The sequence below is a fragment of the Gigantopelta aegis genome, chromosome 7, assembly GCF_016097555.1.
Source record: "Gigantopelta aegis isolate Gae_Host chromosome 7, Gae_host_genome, whole genome shotgun sequence".
In the NCBI taxonomy this organism is placed as follows: domain Eukaryota; kingdom Metazoa; phylum Mollusca; class Gastropoda; order Neomphalida; family Peltospiridae; genus Gigantopelta; species Gigantopelta aegis.
Genome location: NC_054705.1, coordinates 18,473,835 through 18,501,178, shown reverse-complemented (window position 1 = coordinate 18,501,178; position 27,344 = coordinate 18,473,835). Strand labels below are relative to the sequence as shown.

General features: G+C 39.8%; 1 protein-coding gene across 4 annotated transcripts in view; it reads right to left on the bottom strand.

Moving 5' to 3' along the window:
- The window catches only part of LOC121377092 (solute carrier organic anion transporter family member 4A1-like), a 182,436-nt gene that overhangs the window by 93,370 nt on the left and 61,722 nt on the right, over positions 1 to 27,344 (bottom strand). For all 4 annotated transcript variants that reach the window (XM_041504968.1, XM_041504965.1, XM_041504967.1 and 1 more), the window contains one exon: positions 22,064 to 22,130. The gene's annotated coding sequence lies outside the window, so the exon portion shown is untranslated. The remainder of the gene's footprint in view (positions 1 to 22,063; positions 22,131 to 27,344) is intronic.

Sequence of the window (27,344 nt, the reverse complement as noted above, 5' to 3'; positions counted from 1 at the left end):
TCTCCATCTGTCACTCTCTCTGTCTCTCTGTCTCTCTCTCAGTCCGTCCGTCACTCTCTCTCTGTCAATCCGTCCGTCACTCTCTTTCTCTCTCCATCTGTCATTCTCTCTCTCTGTCTCTCTCTCTTTCTCAGTCTGTCTGTCACTCTCTCTCTCTCTGTCTGTCTCTCTGTCTGTCTGTCTGTCTCCGTCCATCACTCACTCTCTCACTCTCTCTGTGTTTCTCTATCTCTCTCTGTCTCTCTCTCTCTCTGTCTCTCTCTCTCTGTCTGTCTCTCTCTCTCTCTCTCTCTCTCTCTCTGTCTCTCTCTCTCTCTCTCTCTCTCTCTGTGTCTCTCTCTCTCTGTCTCTCTCTCTCTGTCCCTCAGTCACTCTCTCTCTCTGTCTCTCTCTCTCTCTGTTCGTCTGTCCATCCGTCACTCTCTCTCTGTCTCTCTCTCTCTGTCCCTCAGTCACTCTCTCTCTCTGTCTCTCTCTCTCTGTCTCTCTCTCTCTCTGTTCGTCTGTCCATCCGTCACTCTCTCTCTGTCTCTCTCTCTCTGTCCCTCAGTCACTCTCTCTCTCTGTCTCTCTCTCTCTCTGTTCGTCTGTCCATCCGTCACTCTCTCTCTCTCTCTTTCCGTCTGTCACGCTCTTTCGCTCTGTCTCTCTCTCTCTTTCTCAGTCCATCCGTCACTCTGTCTCTGTCTCTTGTCCAAGCAAGTATATATAAGTATATGTTACACATCAAATACTTGAAATAGCCATAGTATAAGCATGTCCTTTCGTTTGCTAACTACACAGAGTTAATGCTGGTACCGGGACATGAACCCAGCACCTCCAGATCACCCATAAACCAGATGGCCAAACCTGTTTGCTAGCTAGTGTGTAAAAACTTCACATACTGATATATTCCTAAATCTGTTAACTCCCTCACTTCACTTATATCACAAAGTTATTCCTCAACTTGCAGTCACAGCCAAGACACTTGTTCCCATGTTGAAATCCCTCCTTCATCAGTGGAGCTCCTATCTGATACTACTAAACAGCACACCATCACCAAGAACAGAGGTGTGGATTGTGGAAAATCTGCAGTACACAGAACTTTACACACACAAACTTCCAGACATCTTTATCAAAGAGATCCTCTATTTCCCTGGAGACAGAAACTACTTTCTCTACCACCGACCACGATGGTTGGAAAGAATAAACAGATACTTATAATCAACATCCCCCTGCCAACCTGGGTAACATTCTGGGGGCTTTTTTTTATCACTTTATCAGCCGACAGCTAAATGTCTTAACCATTTACCAAAACAGAGTAAATGGCTTATACAGATCTGTTTTCTTAGAATGGCTTTTCTATATGTGTGATTTAAATAATATCAAAACCAGTATACCACTGTGTTCTTAGAATGGCTTTTCTATATGTGTGATTTAAATAATATCAAAACCAGTACACTGCCTGTATACCACTGTGTTCTTAGAATGGCTTTCCTATATGTGTGATTTAAATAATGTCAAAACCAGTACACTGCCTGTATACCACTGTGTTCTTAGAATGGCTTTCCTATATGTGTGATTTAAATAATGTCAAAACCAGTACACTGCCTGTATACCACTGTGTTCTTAGAATGGCTTTCCTATATGTGTGATTTAAATAATGTCAAAACCAGTACACTGCCTGTATACCACTGTGTTCTTAGAATGGCTTTCCTATATGTGTGATTTAAATGATGTCAAAACCAGTACACTGCCTGTATACCACTGTGTTCTTAGAATGGCTTTCCTATATGTGTGATTTAAATGATGTCAAAACCAGTACACTGCCTGTATACCACTGTGTTCTTAGAATGGCTTTCCTATATGTGTGATTTAAATGATGTCAAAACCAGTACACTGCCTGTATACCACTGTGTTCTTAGAATGGCTTTCCTATATGTGTGATTTAAATGATGTCAAAACCAGTACACTGCCTGTATACCACTGTGTTCTTAGAATGGTTAGCAGAATGACAGTTACAGTCAAAGTCTGTTTTGTTTAACAACACAACAAGAGCACAAATTGACTCACTGGTGTAGGAAGTGTGAGCCAAGGGGGGCATGTGCCCCCCCCCCCCCCCCCAACACTTTTCAGATATTTTGCTTTATAATAGTGTAAAAGTGTGTAAATATAAAAGTGTGCCCCACCTCCCCCTACCCCCCACTTTTTGGCACCTTCCTACGCTCGTGACAATGATTGTTTAATCATCGGTTACAGGATGTCAAACATTTGTTTTATTTTAACATATAGTCTTAGAGATTAAAAACGCTACATTTTTCCACTACACCACTAGAGCACAATCATTGATTAATCATCAGCTATTGGATGTCAAACATTTGGTTATTTTAACATATATATAGTCTTAAGAGATGAAACCCGCTACATTTGTCCACTATATAGTAGAAAGACCTTTTATACATGTATGCACCATCCCACAGACAGGATAACACATACCATGGCCTTTGTTGAACCAGTTATGGATCACTGGTCAGTGCAAGTGGTTTACACCTACCCATTTAGCCATTCAGGGTTTGGAGTCAGTATCTGGATTAAAAATCCCATGCCTCGACTGGGATCTGAACCCAGTACCTACCAGCCTGTAGACCGATGGCCTAACCACTACACCACCGAGGCCGGTCCAGCAGATAGAGCCACATACTGTTCATAAACAACCTCCTACTTTCAAAAATAATGAACACCTTAACAGTTTTCTCAACGGTTCCCTGTATGTTTTAATAAAATATGATCAAAACCAGTAAGTTGTCTACATAGGATTTGTAATTGTTTTTCAGAATGGTTCCTCTATATTTCAAAGAAATGTGTCAAAATCATTAACTCTCTGACACAGCTGGGGGTTTTTATGGGGGTTTTTTTTTGTGCTATTTTGTTTTAGAATACATATATATATTCCTCTATTTTGAAATAAAATAGGTTTAGACCAGTACTTAGCCTGTTTTAAAAAAAACACTTCATCTGTGGTTCGCGGATCCTCTGTGTAATTTTATATTTATGTAAAAACATTTATAGGTCAGGTAAGGTCATAGGGTTTTACGTGCACATTCAGAACAAGCTGTTGTAGTGCACGCCTGTCGTGGGCACAAGAGCCAGCCTTGGCCAGCTCTTCTGTCTATGACAGGAACATTTATTCATTTATATTTATTTTTATGATGATGTCCAATTATTGTTCAAGCACACACCTCAGCTATCTGGGCTGTCTGTCAAGGACAATGGGATAGTGGTTACTGAGTGAGAAGTCGCTGTGTATAGTGACAATTACACCTGTCCAGTGAGTCGTTATAAAATCAATCTTGGTGGAAGCCGGTACCGGGATGTGAACCCAGTATCTACACATCAGTCTTGTCTGCGGGAAACCGCTATACACTACTGAATTTGGCAGATATATGTCATTACCAATTGGCCAAAATTCTACTTCAAAAACCATAATTTGTATGTGTATATATACATCTAGCTGTTATAAACAAGAGTACCGGTTAGGTACATTATACGCCCATCAGAAGTTTGATGGAAAACCATATCTATATTAAAGGCACACTGTCACAGATTTAAGGACCTTATATTTTTTAAATGGATAATAAATAAAAACTACAGTAATTGTTGAAAACCAAATCTAGCAATCACATCACCTTAACTGGACCATGATGGAGTGAAATACATTTCATCTCTCTCGGCAATTTTAGTTTTTGAATTATGGACCATTACCATAATTCAATTATTTTTACAAAATGTCATTAATAAATGGAGTATGGTGGTTATGAAGATGTTTGAATAAAGTAAATTTAGGGACAAATCAAGTTATATTTGGTCAGGTAATACTTTGTTAGACTATTAAATAGGTCAGTGGTCTTTGACAATATGCCTTTAATGAATATGTTATGAGTATGATTCAAGTCTAATTATGTGAAATTTTTGCAATGGGATGGATGAACAGTTTGTTTTCGACCAACCACCATCCAAAGTTTTTCCTACATGTGGTTTGATGGTCCTGTTTGCAAGATATGATTTGGACAAGGATTTACTGTTATGTGCAGTAGACCGTGAAAAGTAGGTCACAGTGACCTAGTAATAGTACGCGACACACTGCCATCCAAAGTTGTTCCTACATGTGAGGTTTTGATGGTCCTGTATGCATCTGTATGTAAGATATGGTCTGGACAAGAAAAAGAAGTTTGTTTTGTTTAACGACACCACTGGAGCACATTGATTAATTAATCATAGGCTATTGGATGTCAAACATATGGTTATTCTGACTCGTAGTGATCAGAGGAAACCCGCTACATTTTTCCTACTGCAGCAAGGGATCTTTTATATGCACTTTCCCACAGACAGGAAAGCACATACCACGGCTTTTGTCCAGTTGTGGTGCACTGGTTGGAACGAGAAAAACCCCCAATCAGTTGAATGGATCCACCGAGGTGGTTCGATCCTGCGACGCTAGCACCTCAAGCAAGCACTCAACCGACTGAGCTAAATCTCGCCCTTGGACAAGAAAAAGTTAACAAAAGGATGTACGGACGGACGGACAATGCCATACCATAATACGACCCATCGTAGACGTCCTATAAAAATTACTTTGTTTACCTAAATGTTACTTGAATTTGGCTGCAGAACCGGCCTCGGTGGCCTCATGGTTAGGCCATCGGTCTACAGGCTGGTAGGTACTGGGTTCAGATCCCAGTCGAGGCATGGGATTTTTAATCCAGATACTGACTCCAAACCCTGAGTGAGTGTTCCGCAAAGCTCAGTGGGTAGGTGTAAACCACTTGCACCGACCAGTGGTCCATAACTGGTTCAACAAAGGCCATGGTTTGTGCTATCTTGTCTGTGGGAAGCGCAAATAAAAGACCCCTTGCTGCTAATTGGAAAGAGTAGCCCATGAAGTGACGACAGCGGGTCTCCTCTCAAAATCTGTGTCGTCCTTAACCATATGTCTGACGCCATATAACCGTAAATAAAATGTGTTGAGTACTTCGTTAAATAAAACATTTTTTTCTTTTGGCTGCAGATTTTCTGATAAAATTCACCAAATTGTTATTGATTTTTGGTGTCCAGCTGAAACCCTAGTTAATGTAGTACACATCGACTAGCAGCCATTCAACATATAAATGTTTTTTGGTGTCCAGCTGAAACCCTAGTTAATGTACACATCGACTAGCAGCCATTCAACATATAAATGTTTTTTGGCATCCAACTGAAACCCTAGTTAATGTAGTACACATCGACTAGCAGCCATTCAACATATTTAATGTTTTTTGGCATCCAACTGAAACCCTAGTTAATGTAGTACACATCGACTAGCAGCCATTCAACATATAAATGTTTTTTGGTGTGCAGCTGAAACCCTAGTTAATGTAGTACACATTGACTAGCAGCCATTCAACATATCAATGTTTTTTGGTGTCCAGCTGAAACCCTAGTTAATGTAGTACACATCGACTAGCAGCCATTCAACATATAAATATTTTTTGGTGTCCAGCTGAAACCCTAGTTAATGTACACATCGACTAGCAGCCATTCAACATATCAATGTTTTTTGGTGTCCAGCTGAAACCCTAGTTACTGTAGTACACATCGACTAGCAGCCATTCAACATATAAATGTTTTTTGGTGTCCAGCTGAAACCCTAGTTAATGTACACATCGACTAGCAGCCATTCAACATATAAATGTTTTTTGGTGTCCAGCTGAAACCCTAGTTAATGTACACATCGACTAGCAGCCATTCAACATATAAATGTTTTTTGGTGTCCAGCTGAAACCCTAGTTAATGTACACATCGACTAGCAGCCATTCAACATATAAATGTTTTTTGGTGTCCAGCTGAAACCCTAGTTAATGTACACATCCACTAGCAGCCATTCAACATATAAATGTTCCTCTACCCTTTGCACTCAGGGTCACAGCCAACACTGTGACATGACCCTAGTAATTATGCTTATATAATGCCATATAAATTCATTCTAATTAAGATAAAGATGTAAAGAAAAAAAAATTACAATTTAAAATATCCCCCCCCCCCCCCCTCCCAAAAAAAAACCCCATTATATATTTTTCAATTTTTTTCAACTTTTTGTATGTTATTAAGGAATATATTAGGATTAGAAAATTGCACAGAAACCTGTTGCAGTTTGTTTTGGGGTCATTTCATACATTGATTGAACTACATGTATAGGTGGACGGGATGTAGCCCAATGGTACAGCACCCACTTGATGTGCAGTCGTTCTGAGATCAATCCCTGTCAGTGCGCTCATTAGGCTATTTCTCGTTCCAGCCAGTGCACCACAATTGGTATATCAAAGGTCCTGTCTGTGGGATGGTGCATATAAAAGATCCCTTGCCGCTAATCGAAAAGAATAGCCCATGAAGTGGTGACAGCGGGTTTCCTCTTTCAATATCTGTGTGGTCCAGCCAGTGCATGACGACTGGTATGTCAAAGGCCGTGGTATGTGCTATCCTGTGCGGACAGCGTGTTTCCTCTCTCAATATCTGTGTAATCCTTAACCATATGTCCGATGCCATATAACCTTAAATAAAATGTGTTGAGTGCATCGTTAAATAAAACATATCTTTCCTTCCAACATGTGTACAAGCCTTATGGAACATATCACGGCACATGGAACCTTTTAAAGTATTCGGTCACAAATGTATTAATGTTTTTTTATTGTGTGCATTTTGGGTCATATATCCACAATAACCCTTGACCTCTGGGCCACCAATGGCAACACTTGGTTTCAGTTACCAATATTCTCACCAGCAGGTGTCTGCAAGGGCAGACAACTATAGGAGCATTCGGTTCACAGCAGTATTGACCAAACTGTCAGGTTGGACTATACCAATTCAAATCCCATAGGCGACCATGTTAACGTTTGTGTTTAAAAACACTATATGCAATATATCAACCAAACTGTGACCCATAAATATCAGTACTACAACCCTTACCTCAAAGTATTAACTGCAGAAAATGGTACCTTTCATGGCTCATTTTCGGTATAACCAGATGTTTCTGCAACACCCCTAGTTTCGCACAAAATTTTAGTACTTTTTTTTACAGGTACCCCATACATGTTCCAAGCACAAGGCTACTTGACACGGTGGTACTACATCAAATAAAATTGCATACATTTTTAGCCCAGATGAAACTAATTTTTTTTACAACCAACACACTCACATTTATAACCAATCACAGGACTTGTGGTGTTAACTTCTCTATCAAAAGTTCGGTACACCTCGAACTTCGACCCAGCCGGAAATTAATTGGTATAGTGCAACCTATACTGATAACATACAGGTTTCAAAAGGTGGTGAATCATGTGTTTTTATGACAACCAGGATCTGGTGTCTTCTGACATAAACTGACAACCTCACTGAAACTGTTGTTTCTACAGTGCAACCTAATTTAATGTACACCTCACAAAACACATGTATTTTGTACAGTTTTGTACAAATGCAATATGTCATATTTGAAAAAAAAATTTTTTTTAAATAATACTCCTGAAGATATTTATTGTCAGATGTGTGTGTGTGCTCAGCTATATATGTAGAGACAGCATGGCTATTCAGAGTACCTCAACTCTTTAAACTTATTCCATTGAAACACATGTACTTGACTGACCCCTAGTTTATGAAGACCTCAATAGGCACATCAAAGAAATATCAGTATTAAAAAATTACAATGTCTGAGGAAGGAAAAACCAACATGACTGCATCTGTATGAAGTAATGACTTAATGTCCTGCACATCACTGTTGGAAGAAAATCCTGTATGCTGAGTGTGGGCATCTTCATGTTACCATGTGCGGGAATTTCAAATCCATCAGCTATGCAGATTTTCAAATTGGACATCAAAACCATTGGCAGCCACCAATATTCCTGACTATATTTTATGTATACCCTACTGTAGTTGGAGATTTTAAAAATTTGTAATATCTGGAATTATCATGCAGCTTTCGCATATTTATTTTTGATTCATTACTAAAAAAACCCTGTTTTTAAGTGACATAATTACCCGAACATCTATTTTATTGCATTATTTTCTAATCCAGATCAATACAATATGTATATTGGATGTATTCCTACAATCTGTAATCCAGCATATCATTTAGCTATTAACATTGGATAATACAGCATTAACAATAAAATAAATCATCAAATTACACCAAGGTAGATAATCAAATCTGGAAAAATTGGTTCCAAATCTAGTATACACTTAAATACACTTCATGGGAGCAAACTAAGTGATTATTTTAAAAAAAGATTTGATCTGGAGACCTAAAGATATGTTTAACAAGCTTATTGTTATGTATAAATGAGAACAGAAGGCACAATAGTGACAAAAATTTTAATTATGGCTTTGGTAAAAAAAATTCTTCAAAGTAAAAAAAATTTTCCCCTAAAACTACAAATTTGTCTAAAATATGACTTAGCACCCTATAAATATGCCAAAAGGACAATAAAAATCAAGGTCTTTAAAAAGTTAAGCTATCAGAAGTACACACATGAAACATTAACTATGTTTATAGAAGTTAAAGACATTATCCCAATATTGGCACATGTTATTTTTAATATAAAAATAAATTGCTATTAAAATCTAAGTTCAGACTGCCTAGATATATTAACATATTTAAGAGCAGTTGTATATGGCAAGTCAAACACCATGTAAATAAGAACATTCAAATCTGTATAGTATGAATTATAGGCCAAAACCAACTTTTCCTCAGTGCTAATTTTTGTTCAAACTCCATTCAGAGCTATGTACAATAATTATTGTCAAGGTCAAGGTCATTGTGAACTTGCATGGCCGAGTGACGGCTAATTAATCAAATAGTGTAGTTTAATTTAATTAAATCACAAAAATCATAATCTTTTTTATTATGCACTGAATATGTGCTATAGGTTGGACTATACCAATTCAAATCCCATAGGAGACCATGTTAACGTTTGTGTTTAAAAACACTATATGCAATATATCAACCAAACTGTGACCCATAAATATCAGTACTACAACCCCTACCTCAAAGTATTAACTGCAGAAAATGGTACCTTTCATGGCTCATTTTCGGTATAACCAGATGTTTCTGCAACACCCCTAGTTTCGCACAAAATGTTAGTACTTTTTTTTACAGGTACCCCATACATGTTCCAAGCACAATGCTACTTGACACGGTGGTACTACATCAAATAAAATTGCATACATTTTTAGCCCAGATGAAACTAATTTTTTTTACAACCAACACACTCACATTTATAACCAATCACAGGACTTGTGGTGTTAACTTCTCTATCAAAAGTTCGGTACACCTCGAACTTCGACCCAGCCGGAAATTAATTGGTATAGTGCAACCGTCAGGACTACGAGTCAGCATTACCAAATGTTTGACATCCAATAGCCGATGATTAGTTAATCAATGTGCTCTAGTTGTGTTGTTAAACAAACAAAATCTTTCTTTTTTTTAAACTACCAGGTGAGGGAATGAAACATAATTAAAGCATTCTCTATAGAGATAGGAAGGAAGGAATTGGGTTTTTTAACGATGCACTCAACACATTTTATTTATGGTTATATGGCGTTGGACATATGGTTAAGGACTACACAGATCTCAAAAGAGGAAACTCGCTGTCGCCACTTCATGGGTTACTCTTTTCCATTAGCAGCAAGGTATCTTTTATATGCACCATCCCACAGACAAGGTAGTACATACCACAGCCTTTGATATGGTAGTCGTGATGCACTGGCTGGAACGAGAAATAGCCCAATGGGCCCACCGACAAGGATCGATCCAAGAGTGCATCGAACGAGTGCTTTACCACTGGGCTACAGAAACTGAACACACAAGAACAAGAGATGCTAATTAATGCACCTCATCCTACATATAGAGATATAAAAAATTTTTAACAACACCACTAGAGCACATAGATTTATTAATCATCGGCTATTGGATATTAAACGTTTGGTAATTTTTACATACTGTCTCAGAGAGGAAACCCACTACATTTTTCTATTAGTAGCATGGGATCTTTTATATGCACCATCCCAGACAGGACAGTACATACCATAGCCGTTGATATACCAGTCACTGGCTGGAACAAGGAATAGCCCAAATGGCCCACCGACCGGGATTGATTCCTTTAAACTGACTGCATATCAGGCGAGCGTTCTACCAGTGGGCTATGCTCTCCCCCCCCCCCCCCCCCCCCCCCCCCCCCCCCCCCCCCCCCCCCCCCAAAGGAAATTAGACCTCAGGCATGTGCTCGAACACTAAACGACATCTCATTCACTAAATTTAAGTGAATGGAACAGTGAAACATACAGGTTACACAGTACCAAAGAAGAGAGTTCCGTGTCAACGTTCAATGTGCACCGTCAAATATTTACCGAGTAAAAGCAGCTGTGGGTATGATTGGTAGTAATATGTGACACTGATTATTTGTGCAAATACTATTATCCATTGACAATAAATAATTACACTTTTATTTGTTATACAGTTGTTAAGCAGTATATACCAGAGGTTGAAATTAATGTGGGGTACCTCCAAAAATGGAACTGTTATTTTTAGCAAAAATGACGGTTGCTATTAAAAACATTAATTAAATCTCTTAAATGATACGTGACCCCCCATTTTCTTGCAGCTAGATTAGATGTGAGGTGCCACACTTTCTATTGCTATACTTCCTGGGTGTGTTGAAATGCTGCTTATATCAGTTTTATTAGTAAACGTTAATATTATCGGCAACAGGAATTGATTTGGTCTATTAGAACCTACAGAACATTGACACACACACATATACACAACTGACACAAATCCACTACATTTCTCCGTTAGTAGCATGGAATCTGTTATAATTATATGCAACATCCCAGACAGGATAGCACATACCACAACATTTGAAATGCCAGTCACAGTGCACTGACGAACACAAAATGGCCCAATGTGCCTACTGACAGGGATCGATCCTAGAATGACCATGCCTCAGGTGAGTGCTTTACCTCTAGGCTACATACGTCCTCCCCCCCCCCCCCCCCCCCCCCCCCCCCCCCCGAAGAAAGGGGGAATAAAATGAGCCAGCTAGACTTCAAGCATGTGCTCTAACACTATAGGACATCTCATTCACTAAATTTAAGTGAATGGAACAGTGAAACATACAGAAAATTGACACACACACACAATTGACACACACATATGTACACAAGGTCTTTCATTACTTCCATGTGTGTGAGAAACTGACATCCTGCGTTAAGCATCACTTGATACTGGAGACACAATGTCAAGATTAACTCCTTATCAACTCAATATGGGCAGAGTTTTTTACAAAACAATACTGTGCAAGGTAAAACTGATGTGTACTTATATGAATGAACACTTGTCAAATATATACAGTCAAACCCCACTAAACTGGACACCCATGTCAAGATTAACTCTTTATCAACTCAATATGGGCAGGTTTTTCTACAAAACAATACTATGCAAGGTAAAACTGATGTGTACTTATATGCATGAACACTTGTCAAATATATACAGTCAAACCCCACTAAACTGGACACCCATGTCAAGATTAACTCTTTATCAACTCAATATGGGCAGGTTTTTTCTACAAAACCAACTTAAAACTGAGTGTGTACTTATATGCATGAACACTTTCTACAAAACAAACTGGACTGTGCAAGGTAAAACTGATGTGTACTTATATGCATGAACACTTGTCAAATATATACAGTCAAACCCCACTAAACTGGACACCCATGTCAAGATTAACTCCTTATTAACTCACTATGGGCAGGGTTTTCTACAAAACAATACTGTGCAAGGTAAAACTGATGTGTACTTATATGCATGAACACTTGTCAAATATATACAGTCAAACCCCACTAAACTGGACACCCATGTCAAGATTAACTCCTTATTAACTCACTATGGGCAGGGTTTTCTACAAAATAATACTGTGCAAGGTAAAATTGATGTGTACATGCATGAACACTTGTCAAATATATACAGTCAAACCCCACTAAACTGGACACCCATGAGAAGATTAACTCCTTATTAACTCAATATAGGCAGGTTTTTCTACAAAACAATACTGTGCAAGGTAAAATTGATGTGTACATGCATGAACACTTGTCAAATATATACAGTCAAACCCTTCTGAACTGGAAACCCATGTCAAGATTAACCCTTTATTACCGTATCTCAACATAGGCAGGGTTTTCTCTACAAAACAATACTGTGCAAGGTAAAACTGATGTGTACATGCATGAACACTTGTCAAATATATAAAGTCAAAACCCTCTAAACTGGACATCCATGAGACCAGAACTTTGTTTTGTTTAAGGACACCACTAGAGCACATTGATTGACTGATTAATCATTTGGTAATTTTTAACAGTCTTAGAGAAGAAATCCGATACACTTTTCCATTAGTAGCAAGGGATCTTTTATATGCACCATCCCACAGACAGGATAGCACATACCATGGCCCTTGATATACCAGTTGTGCTGCTGCACTGGCTGGAATATGGGAAATAGCCCAATGAGCCCACCGATGGGCATTAATCCTAAACAGACTGCATCAAGCAAGCACTTTACCACTGGGCTACTCCCCCCCCCCCCCCCCCCCCATGGGACCAAGTAAAAAGTCTGGTTTTAAGAGGTTTCCAGTTTAGAGAGTTTCTAAAAGTGTGTTTGTTTAACGATACCACTAGAGCGCATTGATTAATTAATTCTGACATGTAGTCAGTCATCAGAGGAAACTGGCTACATTTTCATTAATGATAATGATAATGATAAAGAGATTTACGTGCACATTCAGAGCGAGCTGTTGTAGCACACGCCTATCCTGGCCATAGGGACCATCCTTGGCCGGTTCCCTCTGTCCAGGACAGGAAAGGGTTGGGGGAGGGTTGTAGAGAGGGAATGCCTGCACTGGCAAGTGCAAGGGAGCACCAGCAGTCCAATGTTGGTGCTATGGAATTTTGAAAGTCCCGTAGGATTATGTCAAGAGGAAGAGGTGCGCGTTTTACATGAAGGAAATTTGGCGCAATTTTGATGGTCGTTCTAATTGAAATAGTGAAGAGAGCCAATAGGTTTTGCTTTTAGTATTCCGAAAGTGGCTCTTTATTATTTTCACTAATGCAGCAAGGGATCTTTTATAGGCACTTTCCTACAGACAGGAATACATATGACCTTTGACCAGTTATGGTGGACTGGCTGGAATGAGAAAAAAACAAAAAAACAATCATTGAATGGATACAAAGAGATGGTTCCATCCAAGCACCTCAAGCGAGCACTCAAATGAGAGAGTTTCTGTTCTGTTCTGTACCAATATTGAAAAAAGTCTGGTTTGAGGGAATTTCTGTTTACAGAGGGTCTGGTATTGAGGGAATTCCTGTTTACAGAGGGTCTGGTATTGAGGGGTTTCACTCAACATGTAGAGGGAAAGGAATGTTTATCAACATCATGAATGAAAGACATGTTTTATTTAACGACACACTCAACACATTTTATTTACGGTTATATGGAGTCAGACATATGGTTAAACCCACTGTCGCCACTACATGGGCTACTCTTCCGATTAGCAGCAAGGGATCTTTTATTTGCGCTTCCCACAGGCAGGATAGCACAAACCATGGCCTTTGTTGAACCAGTTATGGATCACTGGTCGGTGCAAGTGGTTTACACCTACCCATTGAGCCTTGCGGAGCACTCACTCAGGGTTTGGAGTCGGTATCTGGATTAAAAATCCCATGCCTCGACTGGGATCCGAACCCAGTACCTACCAGCCTGTAGACCGATGGCCTACCATGACGCCACCGAGGCCGGTCATCAATATCATGTACCATGCTTAAGTTGTTTTCCCAATGACAAAGATGTGCAATAAATCTGTATAAACTTGGTCCACCTCTCTCTGGGGTGGGAAGTAGCCCAGTGGTAAAGTGCTCACCTGAAGCGCAGTTGGTCTGGGATCAATCCCCGTCATATGCTATCCTGTCTATAGGATAGTGAATATAAAAAATCTTTTGCAACTTAAGGGGAAAATGTAGCGGCTTTCCTCTCAAAATTACCAAATGTTTGACATCCAGTATCATAATCAATGTGCTCTAGTGGTGTTGTTAAAGAAAACAAACTTTAACTTTTAACTCTCACTGAGCCAAACTTCCTTATCACGCCATGCAATATGTCACTTATGTACGCCATGCAATATACGTGCTGCATGTCAGTTACCTCATAAACTTACAGGTGATATGCATGATAATCTGCACGCTTTCAAAGTTTTGACTGACAGCAGATAAACCCATATGCTGCTGTACTCCGGACTTTTGGCTAGCTGTCAATCAAAACATGGAAAGTGTGCCTAACCAAGCGTACCACTCATAAGTTTATGTGGTAACTTTAATTCGGCACATTTTAAATTACTGCTATTTGATGTCTAACGTGTGGTTATGAACACTTGGAGGACAGGGCTAAAAATTCAGCTTTTTTCACGAGAATTCATGTGGATTCCCATGGAAGCTGTCCATGGGAATCCTCTGATTCTAAACATTTTCAGAGAAGAACCTAACAACAGTGTTAGTATATAGAATTCTGTGTCATATATGCTGCTCACTGTATATGGATTAAAAAAAAAAAAAACCTTACTATTTATTGAAAAGAATAACCAATTTGTCAGTAACAGTTTATCCAATTTTAAAGCAATATATATATATATATATATATATATATATATATATATTTTTTTTTTTTTAATTTTTTTTTTTTTATATATATATATTTATTATTATTATTCTTATTTTTTTTAACAGTTTTGTTGGTTCCATTTTTAAAAAAATTTTAGGTATCTTACCAGCCCTAAGTTCAGCCAGCAAACATTTCGCTAACGTTAGCAAACTATTTGATTGGTTCCCAATGTGGCCATTTGGTTTATCATGAACCACACAAACCAGTCTAGCGGTCGATTTTCCGCTCGGTCTGGCTGAACGCAGCCTATTATTTTTCGAAGATTGCTTATTCGTAAACTGCGACATAGGATACTTTTGCCGATATATTTTGCGCATTGGTTCAATGTTTGTATGGATATTTCTGAAGCATATTTCTACAACTGACAAAAACATGTAATGATTAAAAAGAGCAGGTAATTTAAGGTTAAGAACATAATATCAGCGTACTAACATAGAAATGTTTGATGTATTACTAAATTTGGGAACACTTAATTACTGTCTATTGTTATTCTGTAAAAATTGAACAAACATGTTCCTTTGAGTTCTCTTCATTTGCAATTTGGTTCATTAAAATGGGCCAACCACCGCTTGGCTCCAGGCCAGACTAGTCTCGATAAAGCACTATATTTCGAACATGCACGCTACGCTTTTGAAGCCAGTTTAAACTGAAGCTTGATGACCTGGCGCGAATCGGATTCGGAGATTCACACAAATCTTTAGCCCTGGAGGAGGAGGGGAGGAGGGGAGGAGGGAAGGAGGGAAGGAGGAGAGAGAGAGAGAGAGAGAGAGAGAGAGAGAGAGAGAGAGAGAGAGAGAGAGAGAGAGAGAGAGGGGGGGAGGGGGGGAGAGGAAAGAGAGACCAGAGAAGAGAGAGAGAGAGAGAGAGAGAGAGAGAGAGAGAGAGAGAGAGAGAGAGAGAGAGAGAGAGAGAGAGAGAGAGAGAGAGAGAGAGAGAGAGGGGGGGAGAGGAAAGAGAGACCAGAGATGGCGAGAGAGAGAGAGAGAGAGAGAGAGAGAGAGAGAGAGAGAGAGAGAGAGAGAGAGAGAGAGAGAGAGAGAGAGGAGAGAGAGAGAGAGAGAGAGAGAGAGAGAGAGAGACAGACAGACAGACAGACAGACAGACAGAGAGGGGGAGATATCCTATCTGATACTACTAAACAGCACACCATCACCAAGAACAGAGGTGTGGATTGTGGAAATCTGCAGTACACAGAACTCTACACACACTAATGTCCAGACATCTTTATCAAAGAGATCCTCTTATTTCCCTGGAGACAGAAACTACTTTCTCTACCACCGAGGGTTGGTAAGAAGAAACAGATACTAATAATTAACATCCGCCGCCAACATGGGTGACATTATGTGCACATTTGTATATCAGTTTATCAGCTTTTTCCATCCACCCGAAACCCAGACACCCAACCCACCAAAACCAATCCAAAAATGCACCCATCAATACACCCACACAATCACCCACCAAAAAACCTAGCCCTCCGTCCACCCATGCACCCACCAATACATCCATCTAACCACATGTATATACATTTATTACAACATTAGTTGAGGTGGGATTTAGCTCAGTCAGTTGAGAACTCTCCTGAGGTGCTTGCGTCACAGGATCAAACCACCTCAGTGGATCCATTCTCGTTCCAACCAGTGCACTACAACTGGTCAAAGGCCGTGGTATGTGCTTTCCTGTGTGGGAAAGTGCATATAAAAGACTACCTTGCTGCTAACATCATATTGTCACTGCAAGTCTTTTTACATTGCAGGGGTGAGACGTAGCCCAGTGGTACAATGCTCGCTTGATGCGCAGTCGGTTTGGGATCGATCCCCGTCAGTGGGTCCCTTGCTGCTAATCGAAAAGAGTAGCCCATGAAGTGGCGACAGCGGGTTTCCTCTCTCAATATCTGTGTGGTCCTTAACCATATGTCTGACACCATATAACCGTAAATATAATGTGCTGAGTGCATCGTTAAATAAACATTTCCTGCCTTCCTTTTACATTGCCAGACTTTAGTGAATTAGGCCACTGGCCATTCATCTTTGCTAACAAACACAAATTCTACCCAACACTTGATGATTTAGCCTCAGATCATTTCCTGGAAGAATCTCTTTAACAGTCTTTCTCTCCCTCCCTCCTTCCCTCCCTCCCTCCCTCCCAAAACAACTATAAACAGCTGGTGCCAGGTTGCAGAATTAAGCCTGCGTTTCTCATTGAATCTTCACACCTGCAGAGCAAGTCATCATGGTGTGCATGTGTTCCTGTTTAATTCTCATGTGCAAGACAAACTCCAGGCCTCTTTGAATTAACCTAACAAATCACAGGTCTTGTTATGGAACACCCAATCACAATTTAGGTAACAGTCAAGTTGCTTCCCACCCAGTGAGTACAGACATCAAGTGAAGCACCTTACATTTAATTTGAATGCAAGACAGTGGGGTTCCACAAGGTATTTAAGAGATTAAAAGTGGGGGTTTTAAAGTAGCAAACACCATTTTTTCAGAATATCATAATTGAATTTATTTATTTATTTATGTTTGTTTGTTTGTTTGTTTGTTTTGTTTGTTTGTTCAATCATTCATTTTTTGGGTTTTTTTTGTTGTTGTTGTTTTTATTGCACCCTAGCTATACTGGTTCAAATTTCTAGTATATACTCAGGGCTTCTAGACTATGGTAGCCCCACTCCAATGGCTAGAGATACTCAATGTTGGGCTAGTAAATACAAGTATCAACATAGGCTAAGGTCTCACTATACAGATCACTTCCGGGTGAGAGTTCATTCATCACAGTCCACTATAGTTCCTAACTGTGACACATGTTATGGTTCACATATTCACTTCTAGGAAATGGTGAAGAATTAAAACAATATGTATGTTTAATGGTAAGCCTTCTGGCTGTATTTTACCCATGTTATTTTGTAATATTGTGTATCGATCTTTTGGGACATGGGTGTACAGCGCAAGAGACAGCCGGAGTGAATTGGTTAATGAACCACCTGTTCAGACCGGTACTACAGCCAGATGCGGTCATATAGCAAAAAACAGATAGAAATGTTCTCAGTTTTGGATTGAAAATAAATGCTTATATAATGTATCTTCGCAATGGTGTATGTTGTTAGTGCCAACAAGAACCCGTTCTATTGGCAATCTTCGTTTGAAGTTGGGCAATTTAACATCTGTGTAGTGAGACCTAATCATGAGTTATCTACCCTTATGCCAGAGCACCACCTCAACAGCTGTTATAGTTTTTAACAAAATAAGTAAAAATTAAAAGTAAAGTTTATTTTATTTAACGACGCCACTAGAGCACATTGATTTTTTATCTTATCATCGGCTATTGGACGTCAAACATATGGTCATTCTGACACTGTTTTTAGAGGAAACCTGCTGTCGCCACATAGACTACACTTTTATGACAGGCAGCAAGGGATCTTTTATTTGCGCTTCCCAAGGCAGAACAGCACAAACCATGACCTTTGTTGAACCAGTTATAGATCACTGGTCGGTGCAAGTGGTTTACACCTACCCATTGAGACTTGTGGAGCACTCACTCAGGGTTTGGAGTTGGTATCTGGATTAAAAATCCCATGCCTCGACTGGGATCTGAACCCAGTACCTACCAGCCTGTAGACCGATGGCCTAACCACGATGCCACCGAGGCCGGTTCAAATGATGGCGAGGTGCTTTAAGTGTGTATTTCTCATTACACGTAGCTCATCACACCTGCAGAGCAAAGTCATCATGTGAACATGTGTTCTGTTTTAATTCTGTTATCCAATAACAACATGTGGCCTCTTTGAATTAACTTAGCAAATCACAGGTCTTGTTCCAGAACGCCCAGTGAAAACGTGCGTAACAGCTAATGGTCTTAATTACTATACAAAATGCACATTGCCATCAGAAAGGAAGAAACGAGTGTGTTTCTTTAATGACTTTAATGGACGAGAGGTATCCCAGTGGTACAGTGCTCGCTTGATGCGTGGTCAGTTTGGGATCGATCCCCGTCAGTGGGCCCTTTGGGCTATTTCTCTCTCCAGCCAGTGCACCACAACTGGTACATCAAAGGCCATGGTATGTGCTATCCTATCTATGGAATGGTGCATATAAAAGATCCCTTGCAGCTAATTGAAAAGAGTAGCCAATGAAGTGGCGACAGCAGGTTTCCTCCCTCAATATCTGTGTGGTCCTTAACCATATGTCCAACACCATATAACCGTAAATAAAATGTGTTGAGTGCGTTGTTAAATAAAACATTTCCTTCTTTAATGACTTTACACCCTCCGGTCCCAGGACTGAACACTGTCGCAGTCAGAGCGCAGATCCGGGGTAGGCGTGCCTGAACCTTTTGGATATGGCACGTTAATAGAGTCCCCAGTTTAATGACTTTATACAGCACACCCTGTAAAACACTAATCACCAGCCTCAGTGCTGTAGTGGTTAAGCCATGGGATATAAGGCTGGTAGGTACTAGGATCACCCCCCGGTACCGGCTCACACCCAAAGATGGACAGATATAAAACCACTGCACCTACTTCTCTCTCATTACCCTGTAACCACTAACTACTAACCCACTGTCTTGGACAAACAGCCCAGATAGCTGAGGTGTGTGCACAGGACAGCGTGCTTGAACCTTAAGGGTGTATACTACCAAATAAAATCCCATAGACGACAATAGTAATACATGTGGCGAAAACTCCTACCCGCAGCATATCAACCGACATAAACGCCATGGATATAAGTACTACCACCCCTCACACTTAAAGTGAATTAGAAAAAAATAGGTGTCAAGCTGCTCATTTCTGAGATAACGGGTAGCATCTATGACTACCCTAGTTCCACACAAAATTTGAGTACTTTTTTTTTTACAGGTATCCCATACATGTTTCAAGCACAAGGCTACTTGACACATTGGTACTAGATGAAATAAAATTGCATATTTTGTTTTTACCCAGATGAAATCACATTTATCACCAATCACAGGACTTGTGGTGTTCACTTCTCTATCAAAAATTTGGTGCACCTCGAACTTTGACCCAGCTGGAAGTTATTTGGTTTAGTAGTACCTTAACTGGATATACACGCACAGAAATAAGTTGAAATAAAATAATAAATAATAATTGCCATCTTTAGTGACTTTACTAGACCGGCCTCGGTGGCGTCGTTGTTAGCCATCGGTCTACAGGCTGGTAGGTACTGGGTTCGGATCCCAGTTGAGGCATGGGGTTTTTAATCCAGATACCGACTCCAAACCCTGAGTGAGTGCTCCGCAAGGCTCAATGGGTAGGTGTAAACCACTTGCACCGACCAGTGATTCATAACTGGTTCAACAAAGGCCATGGTTTGTGCTATCCTGCCTGTGGGAAGCACAAATAAAAGATCCCTTGCTGCTAATCAGAAGAGTAGCCCATGTAGTGGTGACAGCGCGTTTCCTCTCAAACTCTGTGTGGTCCTTAACCATACTTCTGACACCATATAACCGTAAATAAAATGTGTTGAGTGCGTCGTTAATTAAAACATTTCTTTCTTTCTTTTTTCTCTTACTAACCACCAACAACTACCCTCTGTTCTGGACAGACAATCCAGATATATATGAGATGTGTGTGCCCAGCACAGCATGCTTGAACCTTAATTGGATATAACTACGATAAATAGAGGATATTTCATATTTGTTGTCCAATATGATTTATATATCTCATCATGTGAAGTTTGCAATCATATTTGACAACAAAAAAACCCATGAAATTTTCTATTTATTATATAACTTTTGGCAATTTACCTTTATTTTTAAAATGCCAGCAGCAAAATAGTTCTGTCTTTCTTACAATGAAGATAAGACTTTCTACAGTGACGATAACACATTTTAGAGTGAAATAGTGAAATTTTCACTCTAACATGTGTTATCGTCACTGAGTGACTGATAACACTTTTATTTCACTGCTATTTTAAGATATTTCACTAAATGTTATATAATAATAACTACAAATGAATAAATGAAAAATGAAAGTAACATTAATAGTTATTACAGGGCTACAGTAAAATATATGATCTGCTGTTATTTACTTTGTTTCAAAAATAGCAGGCCAAAAAAAATAATCCAGCTAAGAAGAAATGGCCTCCTGGAAATAAAACAGAAAGATATCCACCTGTTACACTCCATACTGATACATGTATAAAGATGGAATAATTACGGAAGGAAGGAAATGTTTTATTTAACGACGCACTCAACACATTTTAATTACAGTTATATGGCATCAGACATGGTTAAGGACCACATAGATATTGAGAGACAAAACCTGCTGACACCACTTCATGGGCTATTCTTTTTGATTAGCAGCAAGGGATCTTTTATATGCACCATCCCACAGACAGGGTAGTACATACCATGGTCTTTTATATGCCAGTCGTGGTGCACTGGCTGGAAAGAGAAATAGCCCAATGGGCCCACTGATGGGGATCGATCCCAAACCGACCGCATATCAAGTGAGCACTGTACCACTGGGATACGTCTCGCCCATTAAAGTCATTAAAGAAATAGTCCGACAGGGATCGATCCCAGACTGACCATGCATAGAGCAGGAGCTTTACCACTGGGCTACGTCCCACCCCGTATAAAGAGGGAACCTATAGCTCACTCTAACCCAAAAGTAATCCTAACCCTAACCAAACTAGGGTATAATATCCGCCCGCACCCCCCCCCCCCCCCCAACAATATTTGTTAGAATTAATGTATGTTTAGGGTTAGGGTTAGGGTTAGTTAAATACAATACCTTTTTAAACATTTCGTTCTATAAAAGCAACATAATATTTATATTTCATAATCCAGTATCACTACGTTTTGCCTTTGAAAAATTAGACTATTGTAAAATTTCCTCCAATACGGTGCTTTTATTGGGGCTTTTGGTAGAAATATAGCACAGAAGACACAATGTGGCATTATGGGAAATCTTATGGGTGTAAGGGTAGGATATTTTACCAGTAAGACAGCATGGGGTGAGGTGGAGGGTTTGGGATAGTGTGTAAAAGACTATGAGACAATTGAAAATGGAAAGGCACTTAATTGTCCTAAGTGACAAGTAGATATTGAGAATTAAGGCTCATGCATACAGACTGGATGCAGGGCGTTCGTGCGGTCCAACTATTGCGTCTGATGTGTTTGTAGCTTGTTAAAACCGGACAGAAAACGAAACTGCTTTATTGAAAACAGGAAATACAAAAATGTGATGGTTTTTAAAGACAGTTTATAAATATAGACATTACAGAACACTAAACAATTATTTAAATGATAAAACACAGTTTCGAAGATTAATATATTTACCGCTTCGTTCTGATGCTTTGTGAGGTGTAGGCTGCCAGAAGTCCCTGTTGTTTTGTTGTTATCTGCTCTGAAAAAGACAGAATAAAACATTTAAAAAAAAAAAAAAAAAGCAACAAAAAAAAAAAGCCAAAAAAAAGAAGCTTGTTTTTGGGAGGGGCGGGATGTACAGTAGCCCAGTGGTACAGCACTCGCTTGATGTGCAGTCAGTTTGGGATCGATCCCCGTCTGTGGACCCATTGGGTTATTTCTCATTTCTTTTGCTTCAAAATGGGAGCAGGATTTATCTGTCAGTTGGACTGAACCACCTTGGTGGATCTATTACACTGGGGGGTTTCTCGTTCCAACCAGTGCACCACAACTGGTTGAAGGCTGTGTATGGTATTGTGCTTTCCTGTCTGTGGGAAAGTGCAGATAAAAGATCCCTTGCTGCATCTGAAAAAAAGTTGTGGGTTTCCTCTGATGACGAGTCAAAATTACCATATGTTTGACATCCAACAGCTGATGATTAATTAATCAATCTGCTCCAGTGGTGTCATTAAACAAACCAAAACGATCCTAGAATTAATGACCATACATCAGATGAGTCCTTTACCACTGGTGGTAGGACGTAGCCCAGTGGTACAGCGCTCGCTTGATGCGCGGTCGGTTTTGGGATCGATCCCCATTGGGCTATTTCTCGTTCCAGACAACTGGTAAGGCTGTGGTATGTGCTATCCTGTCAGTGGGGTGGTGCATATAAAAGATCCCTTGCTGCTAATCGGAAAGAGTAGCCCTTGACGTGGCGACTGCAGGTTTCTTCTTTCAATATACAGGTATGTGTGGTCCTTAAGCATATGTCTAACGCCATATGACTGTAAGTAAAATGTGTTGTGTGCGTTGTTAAATAAAACATTTCCTTCCTTTGTCACTGGGCTACATCAAGCCCCGTGCCCACATCAAGCCCCGTGCCCACATCAAGCCCCATGCCCACATCAAGCCCCTTGCCCACATCAAGCCCCATGCCCACATCAAGCCCCATGCCCACATCAAGCCCCATGCCCACATCAAGCCCCATGCCCACATCAAGCCCCTTGCCCACATCAAGCCCCATGCTCACATCAAGCCCCTTGCCCACATCAAGCCCCTTGCCCACATCAAGCCCCATGCCCACATCAAGCCCCTTGCCCACATCAAGCCCCATGCCCACATCAAGCCCCTTGCCCACATCAAGCCCCATACCCAGGTGAAAAGAAATATACCCACCAGTATATACAGCTAGATGGGTTTTCTTCAGAGAATATCACACTTAAAGCTGGTGTAAATTAACACTGCTCTGACAGACAAGAACTGACATGAACAGATGAACTGACTGACAGACGGAATGAAACAAAAGAAACAATGTGCATGTGCATTCAGCCATGACAGGCTTGCATGCATGAGCTGCAGTGAGTGTGCCAGTCATATCCCAAGCCTTATAGACTTTCCTAATCTCCTTGTGATCAACAAGATTAAAATATTCTTTTTAAATTAGACTTGCTTCAAGTCGGTTTAGGATCGATCCTTGTCAGTGGACCCATTAGGCTATTTCTCATTCCAGCCAGTGCACCACAACTGGTATATCAAAGACCGAGGTATGTACTATCCTGTCTGTGGGATGATGCATATAAAAGATCACTTGCTACTAATGGAAAAATGTAGCATGATTATATTTCACAATTACCAAATGTTTGACATCCAATAGCTGATGATTAATAAATCAATGTGCTCTAGTGGTGTTGTTAAACAAAACAAACACACTTTTGCTTCAAAATGGGGGTGGATTTATCTCAGTGAGATTGTGTCGCAGAATTGAACCACCTCAGTGGATCCATTCAACTGATTGGGCTGTTTTCTCATTCCAACCAGTGCGTCACAAGTGGTTGAAGGCTGTGGTATTGTGCTTTCCTGACTGTGTGAAAGTACAAATAAAAGATCCCTAGCTGCATTGGGAAAAATGTAGCTGGTTTCCTCTGATGACTATGAGTCAGAATTAGCAAAAATGTTTGACATCCAATAGCTGATGATTAATTAATCAATGTGCTCTAGTGGTGTCGTAAACAAAACAAACTTTAAACAGACTTTTGCTTCAAAATGGTGGTTTGTAATAAACACATTGTAATAACTTGCTTGTGAAATTATGCAATAGAACAATATATTAACCTTAAAATATTGTGGACTCTTGAAGTTATAAAACATATCACACTACTAACATAGCTCGTGAAAGTTTATTGTGTTTAACAACACCACTAGAGAACACTGATTTGTTAATCATCGGCTATTAGATGTCAAACATTTGATAATTCTGACATATAGTCTAAGATATCAAAGCCGCTACATTTTTCAATGAGTAACAAAGTGTCATTTATATGCACTATGCCACAGACAGGATAGCTCATACCACAGCTTTTGATATACCAGTTGTGGCGTACTGGCTGGAACGAGAAATAGCCTAATGGGACCACCAACGGGGATCGATTCCAAACTGACCGCACATCAATCATGTGCTTTTACCACTGGGCTATGGATATCCTTTCATTCATTCATTTATATTTATTTTTATGCTTATATCCAATTAAGGTTCAAGTACACTGTCCTTGGCACACCTCTCAGGTATCTGGGCTGTCTGTTCAGGACATGTACAGTGAGTTAGTTGTTAGTTGTTAGTGAGAGAGAAGAGTGTATAGTGGTCTTACACCTACATGTACCTGTGGAGTCGTTAAAACTCGCTGTAAGTGGGAGCTGGTACTGAGCTGTGAACCCAGTACCTACTAGCTAAGCTTGCACCCGCTGTCCCTCAGAAAGAAAATGGGTTAAGTTTAGGGTTAGGGTTAAAAAAATCATACAGTAATGATAAAAGTAATTAATTTTGTCAAAAGGTTAACTTAAAAAAAATAATAATACCTACAAAACCTTTGGGGTAATGAGCCATACCCATTTTACCCTCTGGCAGAAACCCTGCTCGCCCAATCCCAATATGTGACCAGCTCCTAGACAGCCGAGCTATATTACTGCCACCTACATGTATTCTCCTCCACCATCAGCTCTCACCCACCAAAAATCTCTCCCCTCTCCTACCACCCCCCCCCCCCCAAACTAAAATGTTTATATCTTTTATATCGGATACAGCTTCTAGCTAGATTTAAAATGTCAGACCCTAGTTTATAAACAATACTGTATATTTATTTCATTATTAGAGCCATTTTAGAATATATCCATTTTTGTACATCTGAAGGTAATGCCACAAACTGCATTTTCCATAATTCTAAAACTGCACATATCTCTGAGAAATAGCTGTATTTAATAGGCTTTTTTATGCATTCTCCACAGCTCGAATAATATAATTATATCTATGTTATGTACATGACCACTGTTTATATCATTATTTTGTACTGATGAGCTTTCAGCTCAAAGTCAATAAGGAAATTGAAATTGAATTGAAGTAAAGGTTATGGAGAGATGAGCTGTAATATATTTTTAGAGGGTATTTCTTCGCTACATCATCACAGACTATTGTTTCCCTCTATTGTAACTCTATCCAGATGTGTTACAGGTTTGTGGGTTAACCAAATGTGGGGGATATTTTCACAGGTTCAAACTAATGTCTAATATGGCTTTATAACTTATTACCGGGCTATTTCTCGTTCCAGCCAGTGCATCACGACTGGTACATCAAATGCTGTGGTATGTGCTATCCTGTCTGTGGGATGGACAATATGAAAGATCCCTTGCTGCTAATCGAAAAACACGCCCATTGGGCTATTTCTCGTTCCAGCCAGTGCACCACGACTGGTACATCAAAGGCTGTGGTATGTGCTGTCCTGTCTTAGGGATGGTGCATATAAAAGATCCCTTGCTGCTAATCGAAAAACACGCCCACTGGGCTATTTCTCATTCCAGCCAGTGCACCACAACTGGTGTAACAAAGGCTGTGGTATATACTATCCTGTCTGTGGGATGGTGCATATAAAAGATCCCTTGCTGCTAATCGAAGTGGCAACAGCAGATTTCAGTTCTCAATATCTGTGTGATCCTTAACCATGTCCGACGCTAAATAGCAGAAAATAGAATGTGTTGAGTGCATCGTTAAATAAAACATGTCCTTCCTTCCTTATAAGTTATTACCACCCTCCCTGCACTTCCCCAAAAAATATAGTCTTTATATCTGGAACAGCTTCTAACCAGGTGAGTTATAACTTATTACCACCCTCCCTGCACTTCCCCAAAAAATATAGTCTTTATATCTGGAACAGCTTCTAACCAGGTGAGTTATAACTTATTACCACCCTCCCTGCACTTCCCCAAAAAATATAGTCTTTATATCTGGAACAGCTTCTAACCAGGTGAGTTATAACTTATTACCACCCTCCCTGCACTTCCCCAAAAAATATAGTCTTTATATCTGGAACAGCTTCTAACCAGGTGAGTTATAACTTATTACCACCCTCCCTGCACTTCCCCAAAAAATATAGTCTTTATATCTGGAACAGCTTCTAACCAGGTGAGTTATAACTTATTACCACCCTCCCTGCACTTCCCCAAAAAATATAGTCTTTATATCTGGAACAGCTTCTAACCAGGTGAGTTATAACTTATTACCACCCTCCCTGCACTTCCCCAAAAAATATAGTCTTTATATCTGGAACAGCTTCTAACCAGGTGAGTTATAACTTATTACCACCCTCCCTGCACTTCCCCAAAAAATATAGTCTTTATATCTGGAACAGCTTCTAACCAGGTGAGTTATAACTTATTACCACCCTCCCTGCACTTCCCCAAAAAATATAGTCTTTATATCTGGAACAGCTTCTAACCAGGTGAGTTATAACTTATTACCACCCTCCCTGCACTTCCCCAAAAAATATAGTCTTTATATCTGGAACAGCTTCTAACCAGGTGAGTTATAACTTATTACCACCCTCCCTGCACTTCCCCAAAAAATATAGTCTTTATATCTGGAACAGCTTCTAACCAGGTGAGTTATAAGTTATTACCACCCTCCCTGCACTTCCCCAAAAAATATAGTCTTTATATCTGGAACAGCTTCTAACCAGGTGAGTTATAAGTTATTACCACCCTCCCTGCACTTCCCCAAAAAATATAGTCTTTATATCTGGAACAGCTTCTAACCAGGTGAGTTATAAGTTATTACCACCCTCCCTGCACTTCCCCAAAAAATATAGTCTTTATATCTGGAACAGCTTCTAACCAGGTGAGTTATAACTTATTACCACCCTCCCTGCACTTCCCCAAAAAATATAGTCTT